The sequence below is a fragment of the Gossypium arboreum genome, chromosome 3 (assembly GCF_025698485.1).
Source record: "Gossypium arboreum isolate Shixiya-1 chromosome 3, ASM2569848v2, whole genome shotgun sequence".
In the NCBI taxonomy this organism is placed as follows: domain Eukaryota; kingdom Viridiplantae; phylum Streptophyta; class Magnoliopsida; order Malvales; family Malvaceae; genus Gossypium; species Gossypium arboreum.
Genome location: NC_069072.1, coordinates 52,564,497 through 52,582,919, shown reverse-complemented (window position 1 = coordinate 52,582,919; position 18,423 = coordinate 52,564,497). Strand labels below are relative to the sequence as shown.

General features: G+C 35.1%; 1 pseudogene; it reads left to right on the top strand.

The window, feature by feature from the left end:
• The window catches only part of LOC108465246 (transcription initiation factor TFIID subunit 6-like), a 28,717-nt pseudogene extending 14,037 nt beyond the window's left edge, over positions 1-14,680 (top strand).
• Positions 14,681-18,423: the final 3,743 nt, after the last annotated feature.

Here is an 18,423-nt window from a genome sequence, read left to right as displayed (position 1 = left end):
TTTCCATCTACTATATTTTTTCTAGAATTTTTGGTCAGTCCAATTAGTACAGTTTATTAGTTAAAGTCTCCTATGTTACAGGGGTCGACTACACTGACCTTCGCGCGTTACAACTTGAATATCTCCTTGTACAGGGATTAAATACTGATGTCGTTTGTTTCTATAGAAACTAGACTCAAAGAGGAATCTATACATATATGGACTGACTCATAATTATCTCTGGTTAATTTAAAATGAATTTCCAAAGTCGGAACAGGGAATCAAGAAACTGTTCTGGTCCTGTTTCACGAAAACCTAAATATCTCTTAACATACAACTCATATGACCATTTAGTTTCTTCCATATGAAAGTAGATTCATCAAGGATCATTTACATAATTTATTCTCCATTTAATTCCATTCCTACAAATTTTAGTGATTTTTCAAATCCACACCACTGCTGCTGTCAGCATCTGTTTTCAAGGTAACTTTACCTATTTCGTGGTTTCCATGGACCAACTAGAGTTTTGTCATACATAGGTCTACCTATGATCATATTTAACCATTCCAAGGGCTGATCATTGCCCAACACTTCCATTCCAGTCCATAGTCACATCATGAAACCATATATACATACATAAACACAAATGGTCTAATGCCATACTCCACTTCTACGAGCCATTTTCGCATGGCCGTACACATACATCACAAAAGTACTTGAAAAACAACAAAGGGTAGTCCTATACATGCCATATCTAGAGTTCAACTAAAGAGTACCAAAAGGGCTTTGATAGTGTGGATGACTTGACTTGATGATCCCGAATCCGATAGCTAACGAGCAAAATCTATAAAACAGAGAGCCAAAGCAACGGGTAAGCATTTTAATGCTTAGTAAGTCTCAAGTAATAAAATCAGCTTTGACTAAAGTATTACATTCACACAGCTAAATGAATCACTTTAGTAATACACATTCTCATAATCATACTTACTTCACACTTCATTAATATATACACACACAAGGTATCGACCTATCTAAGAGCCGAAAGTTCGTTAGTCGATTGAACGAATACTATATCAAACGAATCGACTTTTCCGATGCACATGTAAACATACCTTATCGTATGGGTTTTTCGAGCGTATTAATTGAATTTATTACAGCACCAAAACGCTCACCTTCAAACCGAAGTTTCTTGAATTTAGCGGATATAATCCACAAGCACAATTGCCTTTGGTCTTAACCCGGATTTGGTAACTTGCACAAATGCCTTCGGGTCTTAGCCCGGATATAACAACTCGCACGAATGCCTTTGGGTCTTAGCCCAGATGTAACAACTCGCACGAATGCCTTCGGGTCTTAGCCCGGATATGATCACTAGCATAAATGCCTTCAGGACTTAGCCCGGGTATCATTCAAATGCTCATGTACACATATATCAATAAGCACGACACATCCATATTTCATTTTCGTTACTAAGGCTCAAACACAAAACATTTATCAAACCTTTCCAATTTCGGCTCAATAGCCACACATAAAGAGCATGATTTCAATTGACTTTACAACGTAGTCCTTACGCACATTCGGTTATTCGCCATAATATGACAAATCATTTCAATATAATTCAAGTAGGGTCATTACTCGAAGACTTACCTCGGACGTGGTCGAGCGATTTCGACGGCTACTCGACTACTTTTTCCTTCCCTTTATCAGATTTAGCTCCCCTTTGCTCTTGAGCTTAATTTAACAAATAAATTGATTTAATCATTTGAGCATCGAAAGAGGAATTCTAGGTACTTAGCCCACATATTTTCATTAGACATTAAAGTCACATATGTACGGAAATCATGAATCAAACTCAACACATTAGTTAGTACTCTCCTTAGCCGAATTTTCTAAGCCAAGAATAGGCATCAATATGCTTGCCTCTAACCGAATGCATGCACACCAATTCTCCTCATGTGGCCGAATATGCATGTCCATGTTGAGGCCAATTATACACTTAATACCACACAAAAACAGCATACATTTTACTAACTAACGCATTCCATATTGTAACTCAATACGCATCAATCATTTATTTCATAACCGAAACATCATCATATGCAAATATATACCTTGAGATGGTATATATGTCATACCAATACATCATGTGCAAACATGTATATCTATATATATATATGCTAGAACCGAATCTCAAAGTTGCTTATCCAAATATAAACATATATCCAAAGCTCAAATCTTACCTACCATGCAATATGCATAAACCATACTTATGGATATACCATGGCCGAATACACCACAACACCATACCGTTTCGATTTTGGTCATGGTTAAACAAAGAACTTAATGTCTTACTCAAAATGCTAAAAAGAAAGTCCAAGAGCCATCAATCCACCATCACATGTATCATTAGCAAGCTTCATATTTAACATGCAATGGCATTAACACAAAATCCACCTTGGCCAAATACCATCCCCATGATATAACAAAGATTTGAACCATGGGCTAATAAAAGCATCAAGCTATCAACTAAAAACATGCATGAATCTCATGGCACAACCTCAAACATACCTTAATCTAGATACAAGTATGGCCAAACCTCCTCCTAATCCTCTTCCAAACCAAGCATGAAGCAAAAACCCCCTCCTTCTTCCTTAGGATTTTCGGCCAAGAGAGAATGAAAGGATGAACAATTTTTTTTTCTTTTCTTTTCTTCAACTCACGGCAATGGGGAGGGAGAGAAGCCTTCACACACATTTTTTTTTCATTTTTTTATTACCCATGCACCTTATTTTATTTATTCCAACATGAAACACTTACACAACATGTTTCATGACATGTTTTGCCCATACTCCCTTATCATGGCCGGCCACTAGCAATTAGGGGGGGAAATTTGACATGCAAGTCCTTCCTTTTGATTACATGCACTATTAGGTCCTTATAGATTAGGCTATCACATTTCAAAAGTGTCACACAAGTCCTATTGACTAAATTCACATGAAATTTACTAAATTGAAACTTGAAATTTTCACACATTCACATATACATATTCTAGACAATAAATATTACGTCCAAACATTTCGGTGACTCGGTTTAGCGGTCCCGAAACCACTTCCCGACTGGGTCAATTTTGGGCTGTCACAGTTGACAAATAAAAGCATTGCTCTAGTGAAAGTATTGCGGCAAAGGCACGAGGTCAAAGAGGCTACGTGGGAACCTGAGGAAGCTATGAGAAAACAGTACCAAAGATTTTCAGGGATGAAAATCCCTAAAGGGGGAGAGTTGTAAGAGCCCATTTTTGGGTCAAATTGAAATAGTGGTTTCGAGACCACAAATTTGAAGTAGAAATATTTATTTTGTTATTATTTTAAGGTCTACAACATGATAGAATAATTGTGTGAAAATTTCGTTAAGAAATTTTATCGTTTGAGTGCTTAATTATGCTACAAGGACTAAATTGCAATAGGTGAAAAACTTAAGTTCTTTATGTTAAAAGTGTCTAATTGCTATGAATCTTTAAATTATAGGTCCTTAAATGGTAATTAGACCATTAAATTTTACTATGGACAAAAATAGACATGGTTAGGCAAAATTTTGAAGTTTTTCATTAATGGCATTTTAGTCATTTGGTAAATAAGACAAAAATTAACAAATAAAAGTGTCCATCTTCTTCAATTTAGTCCCCTAGCCTAATTTTACAAAGAGAAGCCATAGTTAGGCTTTGGCCAACTTCCAAGCTCGATTGTAAGTCCATCATTGTCCCGTTTTTAACAATTTTTATATTTTTGATATCATTGCAACTTGATTTACCTATTTCAAGGACTAATTGGAAAGAAAGGTGAAGTTTAAAATTTTACCCATATTGAACATGTATGTATTTTGATGTTTGATGGTAGAAAATGCATGTTTTTTTGTTTGTTAAAACACTTTTGTAAAGTGATTTTCGGTAAAAATGACAAATAGGGGCTTATTTGTAAAAGTCTATAAAATGGGTAGACAAATGTGAATAAATTAAAAATGTGGGCTGTCATAAGCATGAAAAAGGTTTGGCTAAAGTTGGTTGTAAGGAAATTGAAAGAAATTCATTTTAAGAGCTCAAAGACTAAAATGTAAAATGCTAAAAAGTTTAGGGGCAAAAATGTAATTTTTTTCCATAGTGTGTTTTTGGCCTAAATTGAATAATGTGCTGATTAAGTAAGTTAAATTTGATATTATAGATCAAGAAAAATGAAGTTCGAGTTTAGATCGGGGAAAGAATAAGGCTGTGGACTAAATCAAATAATAGTCATTTTTGTAACTGAAGTAAGTTCGTATGATAAATAAGCTTTAATATAATTGTATTTAAATGCTTTAATGTTGCATGAACTGTATGATTGATTGTGCAGAAGGGTTCGACAATGGTTCGATAAGCAAGAAATCTCGCTTGAACCTTATGAATAGATTAGGATACAAGTGACATGTCACTAGGGTTACCATGTGTTATGAGACTATGTGATCCGGGTGCTGGTCTCGTATGTCCTACCGGTGGCTAAGGATATCGGCATATGTTGCAATTACTTGGCAGCTTGTGTGAGCAACACCGTGTAGCTACGTCTTGACTGACAGCTTGTGTGAGTATGCCCATTGATTAGCTCGAGAGCGAGCAAATATGCGATATGAGATTGATGTAGCATTGGCTACATATGTTGCACTTAGTGTGCAAGATTCCCAAGTATCAAACATTATTATTCCGAGTGGTTCACGGGTATGTCAAAGATGAGAATAAGTGTAAATTTGTTACGAGATGATACAAGTATGTACTCGAAGCTTATGATTATAAAATTGTGAAATAACGATTTCAAGGTAAGTTGTGGTGGAAGTGAATTATGATCAAGAGATTATGGTAAATTATGTTATCTTATGTTGTATTACTTGCATAATTAATGTATGGTAAGGATGCTTATTTCTTCATACGAGCTTGCTAAGCTATATAGTTTACTCCATTTTATTTTCAATGTTTTATAGTGTCACCAAGCTAGCTCAAGATTGGAGATCGTCAGAAGTCACATCACACTATCAAACTGTAGTTTGGGTACCGATTATTTTAAAACATTTTAAGAGTATGGCATGTATAGGGACTTGGTAATTTTTTTATATGTGTCATTTGAATTGGCCAAATGTATTGGCTTATATTAAGGTGATTTGGTATTTAGCCACGTAATTGGCTTATTTTGGCTAAAATGATTGTAAGCCCATTTGTATAAGTATATGTGTTAATGCCTTCTTGTTTTTTTGCTTTGTAATGGGTTGCTATGTGTTTATTATGGTTAAATGACTTGTTGTGAAATGGACGAGATGGGTCCATTGGTGTGCTAGGAAATCTAATGAGAATTATGAATGATGAAAGTATTCATGTTGATACTTGTGAATGTGAGTTTGGTATGAATTGATTTGGTAAATTACACAATAGTAAATATGATAAGTGTTGGTAATGAATGATATGATTTAGCCTCGATTATGGATGTTTTGGTTGCTTAAACATGCCATGGATTATGCCATTGAACTTGTGTGTGTAGGTGTAAATGAGGGTGACAAATGGCCTGGTAGATAGCCTTTATTTTGTCCTCACGGATAGACACACAGGTGTGTGTCTAGGCCATGTGTGACACACGGTCTACCTCATGGGCATGTTTTCTGGCCGTGTGTCCCCTACACCATAATTTTTAGATGCAGAATGCTCAAAATTGAGCACACGGGCAGAGACACGAGTGTGTGTCTCAGTCGTGTGGGGGACACAGCCTCAGGCACGGGCATGTGTCCCGACCGTGTGAAGGCCGCACCTATTTTATAAAAATATAATTTACCACACAGCCTGGCACACAGGCATGTGACTTGGCCATGTGACATCAATTTTTTCATCAATTGTAAAACAAAGAGTTACACGGGTTAGGGATGTAACAGCCGTTTTGTGTCAAATCAGAGCGTTGGTTTTGGGACCAAAAATCCAAGGTCAAAGTAATTATTTTATTATTATTTTAATGTTTACAATATGTTATCATGTTGGTGTGAAAATTTCATTAAGAAATTTTATCTTTTAATTACTCAATTTGAGAAAAAGGACTAAATCGCGTAAAGTGCAAAAGTGTTGTTTTATTCGCTAAAGGTATCTAATGGCTATAGAAGTTTAAAGTGGAGGTCCTTAAGAGGTAATTAGACCATTAGTGAGTTAGTGGACAATTATGAGCTTTGTTTTATGGAAATTATTAAGATTTTTAAAGGTTATATTAGTAAATTAGTTATTAAAGATTAAATGAATGAAATAAAAATATGTATCATCATTTTTAGTCTTCATCTTCAACTGATTCTAGATTTTGAGAATCAATTTTCATTCCTTTTCATTCGGCCAAGCTTCCTAGCTCAATCGTAAGTCTGTTTTTGTCCTGTTTTTAATGGTTTCTATTTTTTTGAGATCGTTGCTTCATATTCTGGCTAGCCCATACCCTAGATTTTGAAACTATTAATGATTTTGAGAGTTTCCATTGTTGAATCTATGAGTTCTTTGATGTTTAACGTTGAAATATGAAAGCTTGATGATAGTTTTACATGTTTTGTTAAGAGATTTTTGATGAAAATACATAATAGGGATTAAATTGTGAAATGTGCAACTTGAGTGGTTGAAATGTGAAATAAATGAAAATTTTGGGCTACTAGGGACTCATATATAATTCGGCCAAGCATGGGTTTTGTTGAATTATGTGAATTTTGTGTTTTGTGAAATAAGGACTAAATTGTTAAAAGTGTGAAAGTTTAGGGGTAATTATGTAAATAGGCCTAAATGTATGTTTTGGACTAAATTGAATGAATAAATGATTAAATAAGTTAATTTTGAATATATTTAGATCAAGAAAAGTGAAATATGGACTTGGATCGGGGAAAAGATAAAGTTATCGACTAACCGACTCGAATCACTATTTTTACATCCAAGGAAAGTTCATATGTATTAAGCATTGTAATAATTATGCTTTAGTTCCTTTATATTACATAAATTGCATATACGGGGCTACAGATATGTTTCACGTCAAATCGGTTATTTGTGGCACTTAGTGTGCGACACAACATAGCTTCGGCTATATATGGCACTTAGCGTGCAATTCGACATAGTTTCGGCTATATATGGAACTTAGTGTGCGATTCGACATAGCTTCGGCTATATATGGCACTTAGTGTACGATTTGAGATAGCTTCGGCTATGTACGGCACTTAGTGTATGAGACATTGAGAATGACACTTAGTGTGCGAGACATTGAGTATCCAACGGCATTCCTTGTATGTATGAACTTGTTATGGATTGGTATAGGTATGAACATGTATATTTTGAGCTTAAAATTGAAGAAGTTACAAAGTTTGTATATAAGCTTATGAATAAGCAGTTGAAAGGTTTGTTAGCAATATTAAATTACATGATAATATGTTTAGACTGATTAATGTTGTATTTGTGATTAGTTAAGTTTATATCATACGAGCTTACTAAGCTATGAAGCTTACTTTGTGTTATTTTTCTATGTTTTATAGTAAATCAAGGCTAGCTCAAATTCGGGAGTCGTCAGGAACATCATCACAATATCAAACATCTAAGTTGGTACTTTTGGATTATACATATTTGGCATATGGCATGTATAGGCTAGATGTGGTATTTTGGTTGTGATTATGGTAATGAGATTTGGCTTATAAATTGTATATATTTTGGTTTGTATTTATAGCCATGAGTGATGGCTTATTTTGGTATGTTTGGTATGAATGTGGTTATGGTATTATAGTTGCTCAAATGGTTAATTGATTTGTGGAGTATAAATGCTTAAGAAATGCCTTGATGTGATACGATTTTAGGTGTTGTGTTGGTTATTTATAAGGAACTTGTGTGTGTGTGAATTATGGTAAATGAACTATATATATTGATATTGTTTTGGCATGTATTTGATTAAGTAAATGGTAGTGATTTGAAATTTTGAATAGATGAAATTATAATAGTATGAATTGTGCATTTGGTTGATGATTTTGGCTATCTAATTGTATGATGAAATTGTACCATTTTGGTTGTTTAGGTGAGCATGAATATTGGTTGCAAATTGGCCTTGCAAATGGCCAATTTTTGTCCACATGGATAGAGACACGAGTGTGTGTCTCAGCCGTGTGTGACACACAGTCATGTCACACGGTCATGTGTCCCCTGGTAATGAAATCGAATTGAAGTCAATACGCTCCACACAGTCTCACACACAGGCGTGTGACTGGCCGTGTGGTACAAGTTAGTATACTCCCTAATTGGCATGGCCTTGCACACGGGCATGTGTAGCCTCTTCAAAGGGCACACGGGCTAGACACGCGGGCATATGGTTGGCCATGTGACTCAAATTAGTATGTATGCCCTGTTTCAACACGGCCTAAGACATGGGCGTGTCTGGAGCCCTGTGAGGCTAGTCACATGGCCTATTCACACGAGCGTGTGACCCCTGTATGGTTGAAATTTTTCTAAGTTTTTAAAATTTTCATATGTTATCAGTTTAGTCCCGAACTACTTTTAAAGCATGTTTTAGGCCTCGTAGCCCTTATAAGGGACAATGTGATTATGTTGAATGGTTTGTGAGAATGAATGCTTTATGTATGAGTTATGTATGTTAAAATGTTGTGAATTGATTGGTAATACCTCGTAACCCTACTCCGATGATGGATAAGGGTTAGGGGTGTTACAAGGGACACGGCCATGTGTGACCACATAGCCTGCCCACACAGGCGTGTCCCAGACCACACGAGCGTGTGACCCCTGTTCATAGCAAAAATTTTCTAAGTTTTGTAAAAATTTCCTAAGTGCTCATTTAGTCCTAAACCACTTCCAAAGCATGTTTCAAACCTCCTAGGCTCGTATTAGGGATTTTATGATTGAATGCTAATAGTTTTAATTTGGGTGAAAATGTATGACTCGGAATTGTATGTTTGCTTGCTTTGTAAGTCTGGTAAAACTCATAAGGTGTGATAAACAACTTTTACTAAGTGATTTTTCATGAAAATACCTAAAAAGGACCTATTTGTAAAAAGTTATAAAATGGGTAGTAAAAATCTGATTTGATGAAAAATGTAGGCTGATATGAGCATGTTTATGGTTCGGCTAGGCTTGGGTAACAAAGAAATTGAGTGCATTTCATTTTACAAGCCAAAGGACTAATTTGTAAAAATGTGAAATTTTAGGGGCAAAAAGGTAATTTTTCCATAATATAATGTTTGGAATAATTTGAGTAATATGAATATTAAATAAGCTAAATTTACTATTATAGATCAAGAAAAACGAGGTTCGGACCTTGATCGGGGAAAAAATAAGGTATTTGACGATTAAATCCATTTCTCCTATTTTCGTACCAAGGTAAGTTCATATGTAAATAATACATTATTATTCATGCTTCAATTGTGTTGTTATTGTATGAATTGTGATTTACTCTTTGAATGAATTCGACAAAGTTCGACAAGCGAGAAAGTCCCGATTGAACGTTAGGAATAGTTAGGATACAAATGTCATGCAATTAGGGTTAGTTGAGATTACGTGTAAGACCATATATGGGATATGGCATCGATATGAGACTTCGTGTAAGACCATAGCTGGGCTATTGGCATCGATATGAGATCCCATGTAAGACCATATCTAGGATATGGCATTGGTATGGTACAATGTGTGTGAGATATCCTGAGTATCCTTTAGTATTCCAATTGGCTCAACGGGACACTTAACGACAATGTTAAAGTTCAGAAAGACTATGGTATGTGGTAAAAGATTATGGTAAGTTGCAAGTTGATGCAGGTATGTACACAAAACTCAAGCTTAATGAGTTCGATATGTGATGAAACCTTGAATTGGTTTGATCGAGTAAGTTATGATGTTAAGATTTTAAATACATCTATGCTAAGCTTGATTATGAATTCACAATGACATTTATGTTAATTTACTTCATGTTAAATATATGTTAAAGTGTGTTTATAATGCCTATTATTTGCATAGGAACTTACTAAGCTTTAAAGCTTTCCCCCTTTCTTTTTCCCTTGTCTTATAGTGTCACCAAGCTAGCTCGGGGATCGAAGACGGTCGGAGAACCATTCACACTATCAAATTATCATTTTGGGTACTTAGGATTACATTATTTTTGAGTTATTGCATGTATAGGGACTTGGTCATTTTGTCATGTGTCATAGTTGATTTGGCTAAAAGTGTTGGCTTATGTTATTTAATAATTCATTTTGTAAATGGCCATTTAAATTGGCTAATATTGGCTTAAGTATATATATGCATATGATGATGTTTTCATGGATGTGTGAATTTGCATGGATTGAGTTGATAAGTAGGTGATGTTTGTATGTGGTAGATGGTTGCATGTAAATGATACATTAACATCTTGTTTGTGGTTGAATTGGTTGTATGAATATACTTGGATTTGTGTTGCTTGTTGTTGTGTAAGTTGGTGCAAGTAAGGGTGGCAAAATGGCTTAGTAAATAGCCTTATTTTTGTCCACATGGGTAGACACACGGGCGTGTGTCTAGGCCGTGTGTGACACACGGCTTGCCCTATGGGTGTGTGATCTAGCCGTATGTCCCCTGCATCTTGAATTTTTAGCTTCAAATTGGCCACACGGGTAGAGACACCACCGTGTGTCTCAATCGTGTGAAGGACACGACCTAGGGATATGGGCGTGTACCCAGGGCGTGTAAAGTCTGCACCAACTTTATGAAAAATTATGAAAATTAAATCTCCCACACTGCCTAAGCACATGGGCGTGTGACTTGGCCGTATGATTTGGACATGTGACTTTTATATATTGATGACATCATAAACAGAGAGTTACACGGGTTAAGGACACGAGCGTGTGTTACCACACAGCTTGCCCACACGGGCGTGTGACCCCTGTTTTGATGAAATTTTTTTTAAGTGTTGGGAAGTTTTCTAAAGTTCTCGGTTTAGTCCCGAACCACTCCCAAGTTATGTTTTAGGCCTTGTAAGCCTATATTAGGGACGATATGAATATTTTGAAAAGTTTTAAATTTGAGTGGAAATTCATGTCTCAGTTTTGAATGTTTGTTTGAGTTTAAGTTTGGTAATGCCTCATACCCTGTTTCGACATCGAATATGAGTAAAGGGTGTTACACTAGATATTTCTAGCATAATTTGGCTAAGGTAAGTTCGGTAATGCCTCGTACCCTGTTTCAACATCGAATACGAGTAAAGGGTGTTACACTAGATATTTCTAGCATAATTTGGCTAAGGTATCTTCACCAATCTTCACTCCCTTTTCTATATTTACCAACTTGTTGTTATAATGTCTACCCATATCCTTAAAAGCCTCACCCCAAAGACCATGTTTGATAGACATGATTTCTAAAACTTGAGCCATGAGTGATAGAGTGTTGGATCACTGGTACCCCCTGTAGCATAGTTGAAAATTTATTTCGGCAATTATCAACCACAGATCCATGTATGAGAAACGAATCGGATTGAAATAGGTTTGAAGATATTCCTTTTAAAACTAAAAATGATGAATAATGTTGTTTGTTGAAATCCTTTGCACGATGTCAATTCTAGCCACAACAAAGTGTTTCGGCCTCTATATAGTCCACCCAGTCAATCACAAACAGAAAACTCTTTTGAACTTTTCAATGTGCATCCAAACTTTTGGCTACTAGACCTAGTTTCATTTTCTTACTCCCCCTTACATAATCCGGGATTGTATTCCTTTTAATAATATCATGTATATTAAATATGAAATAATTCCGTTTTACTTTTTAGAGAAAATCATAGAAGATATTGAAATTATATTCTTCCCAAAAGAATACTAACTTCCATAAATATTAACTCTGGAAAGAAGTTGCGAATCATATCTGCCAAGTAACTTTATTCAACAGGAGGTACTATTCACCAGGTGATGCAGTCAGTCAAGCGATACTATTTGTCATGTGATACTTATTCGCCAAGAATAAGAATCCTCCATAGTTGAATGTAGAAAGTATACAACGTTCTGTTAGAGTGAAGTGTGTTCACTTTAACCATAGGATGTGACCATGTAGGTTCTTATAACGTTTGTAGTAATACTAGAACATTTATAACATTACAAGTAATAAGTGGCCTCTAGTAATGCATCATTGCTACCCAGATTACAAGAAGTTATGATTCGACATAACCTTTTTGTGGTAAACTTTTCATGTATCATATCCTTTTACCCTTTTTGTGATTTGACATAGTTATCACTATGGGTAATGTTTATGAATATTACATAATATTCCAAGAAGCATACTCATGGCGGGTCATCCTAGTATGTTGTTCTCTAACATATACTTATGTATTTATTTTGACATCCATATGTCAATGACGACATTTCTTTCATCAATCAACTACACAGTCTCAATGCATTATTATTGTCCAACCCTACAATAATACTTAGGGTCTGTTTGGTAACCTGTAAAAGCTTTTCCGTAAAAGTTTTTCAGGCTTTTCTGATGTTTGGTTGGTTGAAAATGATTTTCCAGGGTAAAATATTTTACAAAACACAGGAAAATGAGGGTTTTTTTTAGGGAAAATGTCTTACCCTTTTGAAATCAGTAGGACATTTTCCGAAAATTGACACTTTTTCTCCCCTTTCCCCTTCCCCTTCCCCTTGGGTTGCAAATCAATTTGGTCAAGGGAGAACTGAAGCCATTTTCAATGTTGAAGAAGCCATTACATGAACCTCTCCCTGATTTAAATCCTCATCTTAAAGTTTCTTCCATGAAAGCTGCTTCCATCAACACTCCCAATTTTTCATCCATCATCACAAAAAGAACATCAGCACAGCCATGTCCAACTTGATTCGCAAGAACCCTTTTTCTTAAACTCCCTCAAAGCTTCCAAAACAATCCTTTTTTTAGACTGTCGGCTAATTCCTTTGCTTCTTCTTTTTCTTTCGTTTCTTCTTCTTCCAATGCATTCATCGAGTCAACTACCAACGGCACGTATTTGGGTTGGAACAAAGCTCCGGAGATTGATATCGATGGTGGTGGAAAAGCTAAGGCTCTGGGGTTCGGAGAAAGAGGACGATGGCCGCTAAAGGTGCTTCATTTTCTATACTTTTAGCAACACTGGCTGGCTCGTGTAAGTTCCTTTTTTTTCTTTTTCTGGTATAAATAAAGGTCTTTGATTTTGGAATTTTGCACATAGAAAAGTAAATTATGGCATTATTTTTTTTCCTTTTTAGTTGAAAATAGTGCTAATTAATGTTATTTCTTAGTATAATTTTGTTAGAATCTTATGAATTTTTAATGATGTACTATATCTTGATTTGTTGGACTAATGTGATAATTTCTACTTCATGTGTATTAATCCATAAAATTTATCAAAAGTGGAATTTTGAAAACTTAATTCTGAAAGTTTGAATATTAAGTTTAACCTCCTGCTTTAGATTTTGCATTTTGGTTAATTGGCTTGTGTTATGTGTTTCTCTAGCATCAGCCAATTTGTGGATGTGCCTTTCGTGATGCACTACGACTCAAGAAACCCACTGGGCATAAGGATTTGTTCTACATTGATGACAAAGATGTGGAGTTTAAAAAAGTAAGAACTTATCAACAACATTCGAGGTTCTGTTGTATGTTGCCTTATTAAAGCAGTCTTCACTTAAATTCTTCTATGTTGCCTTATGTATGTAGGTTCTTGAGTCACCTTTGCCAAAAGCACCACTAATACATCTATTACATCCCACTAGCTTGCGATTGAAGGCATTCAACCAACAATTCCAAAAAATGCTTCAATTGAAGGTACCATCTTAGCTAACCTAAATATTCTCTCAAAGCTATTTGTTTGAAGACTCTCATGGTTCATGTTCTTTTCTGGTTTTATCACTTTAATCTAATACGACTTATCTTCAGTTCTACATGGAATTGGTATTTTGCTTTCCATGCAGCACCCTCTGATGGTAAAAAGGCTGAATACAAAGAAGATGGGCTTTCCGTTGATGTCAAATTACCTATTAAGCATGTATTATCTAGAGAACTTCAAGTATGTTGTACATCTTCAGCAACATTTTTATGTTAAAATACTTTTTGCACAGAATGATATTAAAAGACTAATTTGCTTGTTATGCAGCTTTACTTTGACAAGATCGTGGACATTACCATGAATAAATCAGTCTCGATTCTCTTTAAACAAGCATTACTGAGTTTGGCAACAAACTTGGGATTACATCCTTTAGTTCCTTATTTTACATGTTTCATTGCTGATGAGGATGTCTTAAAGATCTTTCATACCTCATTATATATGTGCGTTGCAAAGAACTTTTGGTTGGTTATCTCAAGCTTACATTTTTTCCACATTTATCTCAGGTTGCACGGAATTTGAATAATTTCCCTCTCATGTTTGCTTTGATGCATGTTGCCCGGAGTCTTCTCCAGAATGAACACTTACACATAGAACCTTACGTGAGTTTATTATTTTAATTATTTAGAAGTACACGAACTAATGCAAATATGCTAGTGGTTTATTTTCCACCTATCTGATTTTTTAAAATGTTCTTCAGCAGTTGATGCCATCTATTATTACCTACCTCGTTGCAAAAAGGTTAGGAAATAAATTCACTGACTTAGGAAATAAATTCACAGACAATCATTGGGAACTTAGAAACTTTCGTAGCAAAGCTAGTGGCATCAATATGCAAAAGGTGAAGATTTCTTTTCTTTTGGACTTATACATGCATATTTGATTTTATGAATTTCAGGTGTCTGATTTTTTAGTTATAAACTTGGATCTACTCTTGAAGCGTATTTGTAGCTTCTTAAACCTGAAATAAAAACACACAAGGCCTGGTGTGTTTATCAAGCCCTGCTGGTAAGTTTAACATCAAATTTGGTACCAGTTTATGAGCATCGATTCATTTATTTGTTGTAGAATTAACAACACTGCATAAAATTTCCACTAACAGTGCGGTATTGAATTTGTGCATGTATGATCGGCTTAAAATGTTCCCCAGTTTGCTAGCACCCCCAACTCGTCCCGTCTAGAAAAGCAACAACAAAGTTGCGACAAGTATGATTTCTTCGAACCACCATATTTAGACTTACTCCACAAGTCTCTTCTCCCCCTTTATGATATTCCATTTTCTGATCAATCAAGATAAATGAAAAGCAAGCACAGACACCTTGATGCAGCAGCAACCACCTGCCAAGAAAATAGCAACTGAGAGTGCAATAGGTATGATGCCAATAAATTCCATGCAAACTGATTTACAATGGGCGGTTAGTGGCTTTTCTACCACCATAGGAGGTTCCAATATTGGTGTATCATCAATGTCACGGCCGTTATCAAATGATAACATGCTAGGAAGAGAGGTCAGGGGTTGAGTTTCAAAGACATCAACTGTTCTAGCTCAGGCTTGGAAGGAAGACACAGACCCAGGCAACTTGTTAGCATCATTATTTGAACTTTTCGGTGAGAGTATGTTATCATTTACCCCCAAACCTGAGCTTTCATTCTTCCTTTGATTAAATTTTACCTCCAAAAGCTATGGTTTTTGAAGGAATGTGTAAATTATCTCCATAGTTTTTTCGGTTTCTTGTGTTTATCTTTTATAAGTCTTCTTTTTCCTTGCTCATAAATGTATTATGTAGTTATCAAAAATATATTCTACTTTGGATTTTATTTATATTAAATTTTAGGTTAAATTCTGCAATTAGTCTCTGTACTTTACGAAAATGGTGGATTTAGTCTTTATACTTTAATTTGATCAATTTTAGTCATTGTAATTTTCGAATTCGTCAATTTTAATACTTTACGAAAATATATGCTTTGTTTTATTAGCTGTAGAAAAGACTTTAGAATGCACATTATATGCTTGGTTACTCCCATTTTCAAATGAAACTATTTTGATGATTGAAGAACAGTTGGAGAAAAAAGGGTATCATCAATTGGAATTGATCTTTTCATTGAAGTGAAAGATCCAGGAAGAAAAAAAAAGAACACCTAAAAGGACATTTTTTTTGATACCTTGGCAATGGCGTCCAAAGACACATTCGGCTTTGGACTTTGTTATTTACGCTGGTTGGGAAACTTGAGATGTTGAAATTGAAAGTTTTTTTCTAACAACAACGACAAAAGAAAAAAAAAACAAGTTACATGTTTTGACAGCTCTTTTCTTCATGTTCTTGGTGGTATCGAATTTTGTGGAACACTTTCTTTTAAGTACTTGGATATCTTCATCAGTTTTCTAATTTTTCACCCTTTTCTTTTTCATTGTAATTTAAAAGAAAATTTAATACTTGACATTGTTCAAATAAAGCAAATCAGTAGGCAAAAAGGGAAAGAAAATTTTATAAATATTAAGAGTTAAATCACAATACTGGACTATGATTTAGGTATATAATATGTTACTTGGACTGTGACATCCCTAAAGTGACCCTAGTCGGAAAGCGGTTTCGGGACCGCTAAACCGAGTCACTAAATCATTTGAGTATGATAGTTACTGTCTAAATATGTGAAAATGCATGTGTGAATTTTTAATTCTTTGATTTAGTTAATTTGAATGTGAATTGAAAGAAAAGGGACTCATGTGAAAGGATTCAATTATATGTGGCTAATTTTAAGAGGTTAATAAAGGAATAAAGTAAAATAAATGGAGTTGCATGTCAAATAATCCATTTGACAAGGATAGTGGCCGGCCATGACAAAATTATGGGCAAGGAAACATGTTTCCAACATGTTATGTTAGTGGGGTATGTAGAAAACAATAGAATAAAAGCTAGTAATAAAGAAAGGAAAAAAGGAAAATGATGATAGCGAGAAAAAAGTGTGTGGATGCCTCCCCCATTTTCCGTGAAGTGAACAAAGAAAAGAAAAAAAAGTGTTCATCTTTGAACATGCTTGGCGAATTGAAGAAGAAAGCAAGAGAAGGTTTGGTCACCCTTGAGCTTGAATTAAGGTAAGTGAGTTCATGTTTGTTCTTGAAAGGTTAGCATACTTTAAGCTAGCTACTAAAATTTCCTACTTAGCCATGTCAAAATCTTGGTTGTGTGGTAATATTGGGTAATCGGCCATGGAAGAAATTGAGGAAAAGGATTGTTGTCTTTGTGTTGTAATGAGTATTTGTGGATGGGTGAAGTTTGAGTTAGTTAAGTGTTCATGTAGATGGTTTGGGTGATAGGAAAAAATCGGCTTGTGTGTGTATGGATAGTTGCCGAATGTGTGTATAGTCAAAGAAGAAATCCTTAAAGTGTCTAGTTAATTGATGTTAGGTAAATGGTGTGTGTAAATTATTTAAAATAAAATAATTGTATGAGTATTAAGGATGGTACATGAATTGGCCTTAGAAGAAATTTTAGTATAATATGCTTGGATGTTAATAGGTTATTGCTTTAATGACCGGTGTGTCAAGGGATAATGCATGGACTAATTGATTAATATGTGTTAAGGGAAGGTGAATAAATGTCTATTTGATAAGCTATATATATATATTCGCTATGAAGGCTGAAGGTTAAGTCATAGAGATTTTGGTGATATTCATATTCGGTCATAAGGGTTATATGTGTAACTTGGCTATGTGGGTTACGAGTTAAGGTAAATTGCTTATTTGATATGGGTATTCGCCATAAGCTAGCATGATGGGACTTTAATAAGATAAATTTGTTTGAATTAGCCCAAGAGCTTAGAGGATCGAAGTTGGACAAGGGGAAAGAAAAAGTAATTGAATAGCCGTTGAAGACATTCGACAACATCCGAGGTAAGTCATTAAGCATATATTTGGTATTGATTTAAATGATCATAATATATATGCAATTGTGTTTAATGAATTAATGTGTAAATGGAAATGTATGTGTATGGAATGATGCCATCGTTGAATGTATAAAGGTGGTAAATTGCATAAAGTATTGGTCTCGGCACTAAGTGTGCGGGTATAAATGGACACGGTGACAAGATTAGCACTACGTGTGCGGGTTTAAAATTGTACAGCACTAAGTGTGCGAATTTGATTATATAGCACTATGTGTGCGAGCTGATTTTATAGCACTAAGTGTGCGGATTCACTATATGCTCTTGCATTACAATTGGCACTGAGTGTGTGACATTATCGAGTTAATCCCAGACAGCGGATCGGGTAAGTACCTTGAGCTCATGACGAATAGGCAATATGTTCATGCTCGGGGTTGAGCTTGGTAAGCTTTAAATCTATGTGATGATTGCAATTGTGTGATTGTGGTGAAAATGAGTTAGTGTGTGAAAATGCCTCAAATATCTTATTGTGTAGAATATGAAATGTGGATGTATGACTTGGTATGAGATTGAACCGAAAGGTCCGAGGAATTATGGTATAGTTTCGGTATGGATGAGTACCCAGCCTCGTTTATTGTTTCATGTTGTGATAACTTTATTAATGGATGGTGGTTGAATGCTTATGACTTCTGAGTTATAAACTCAC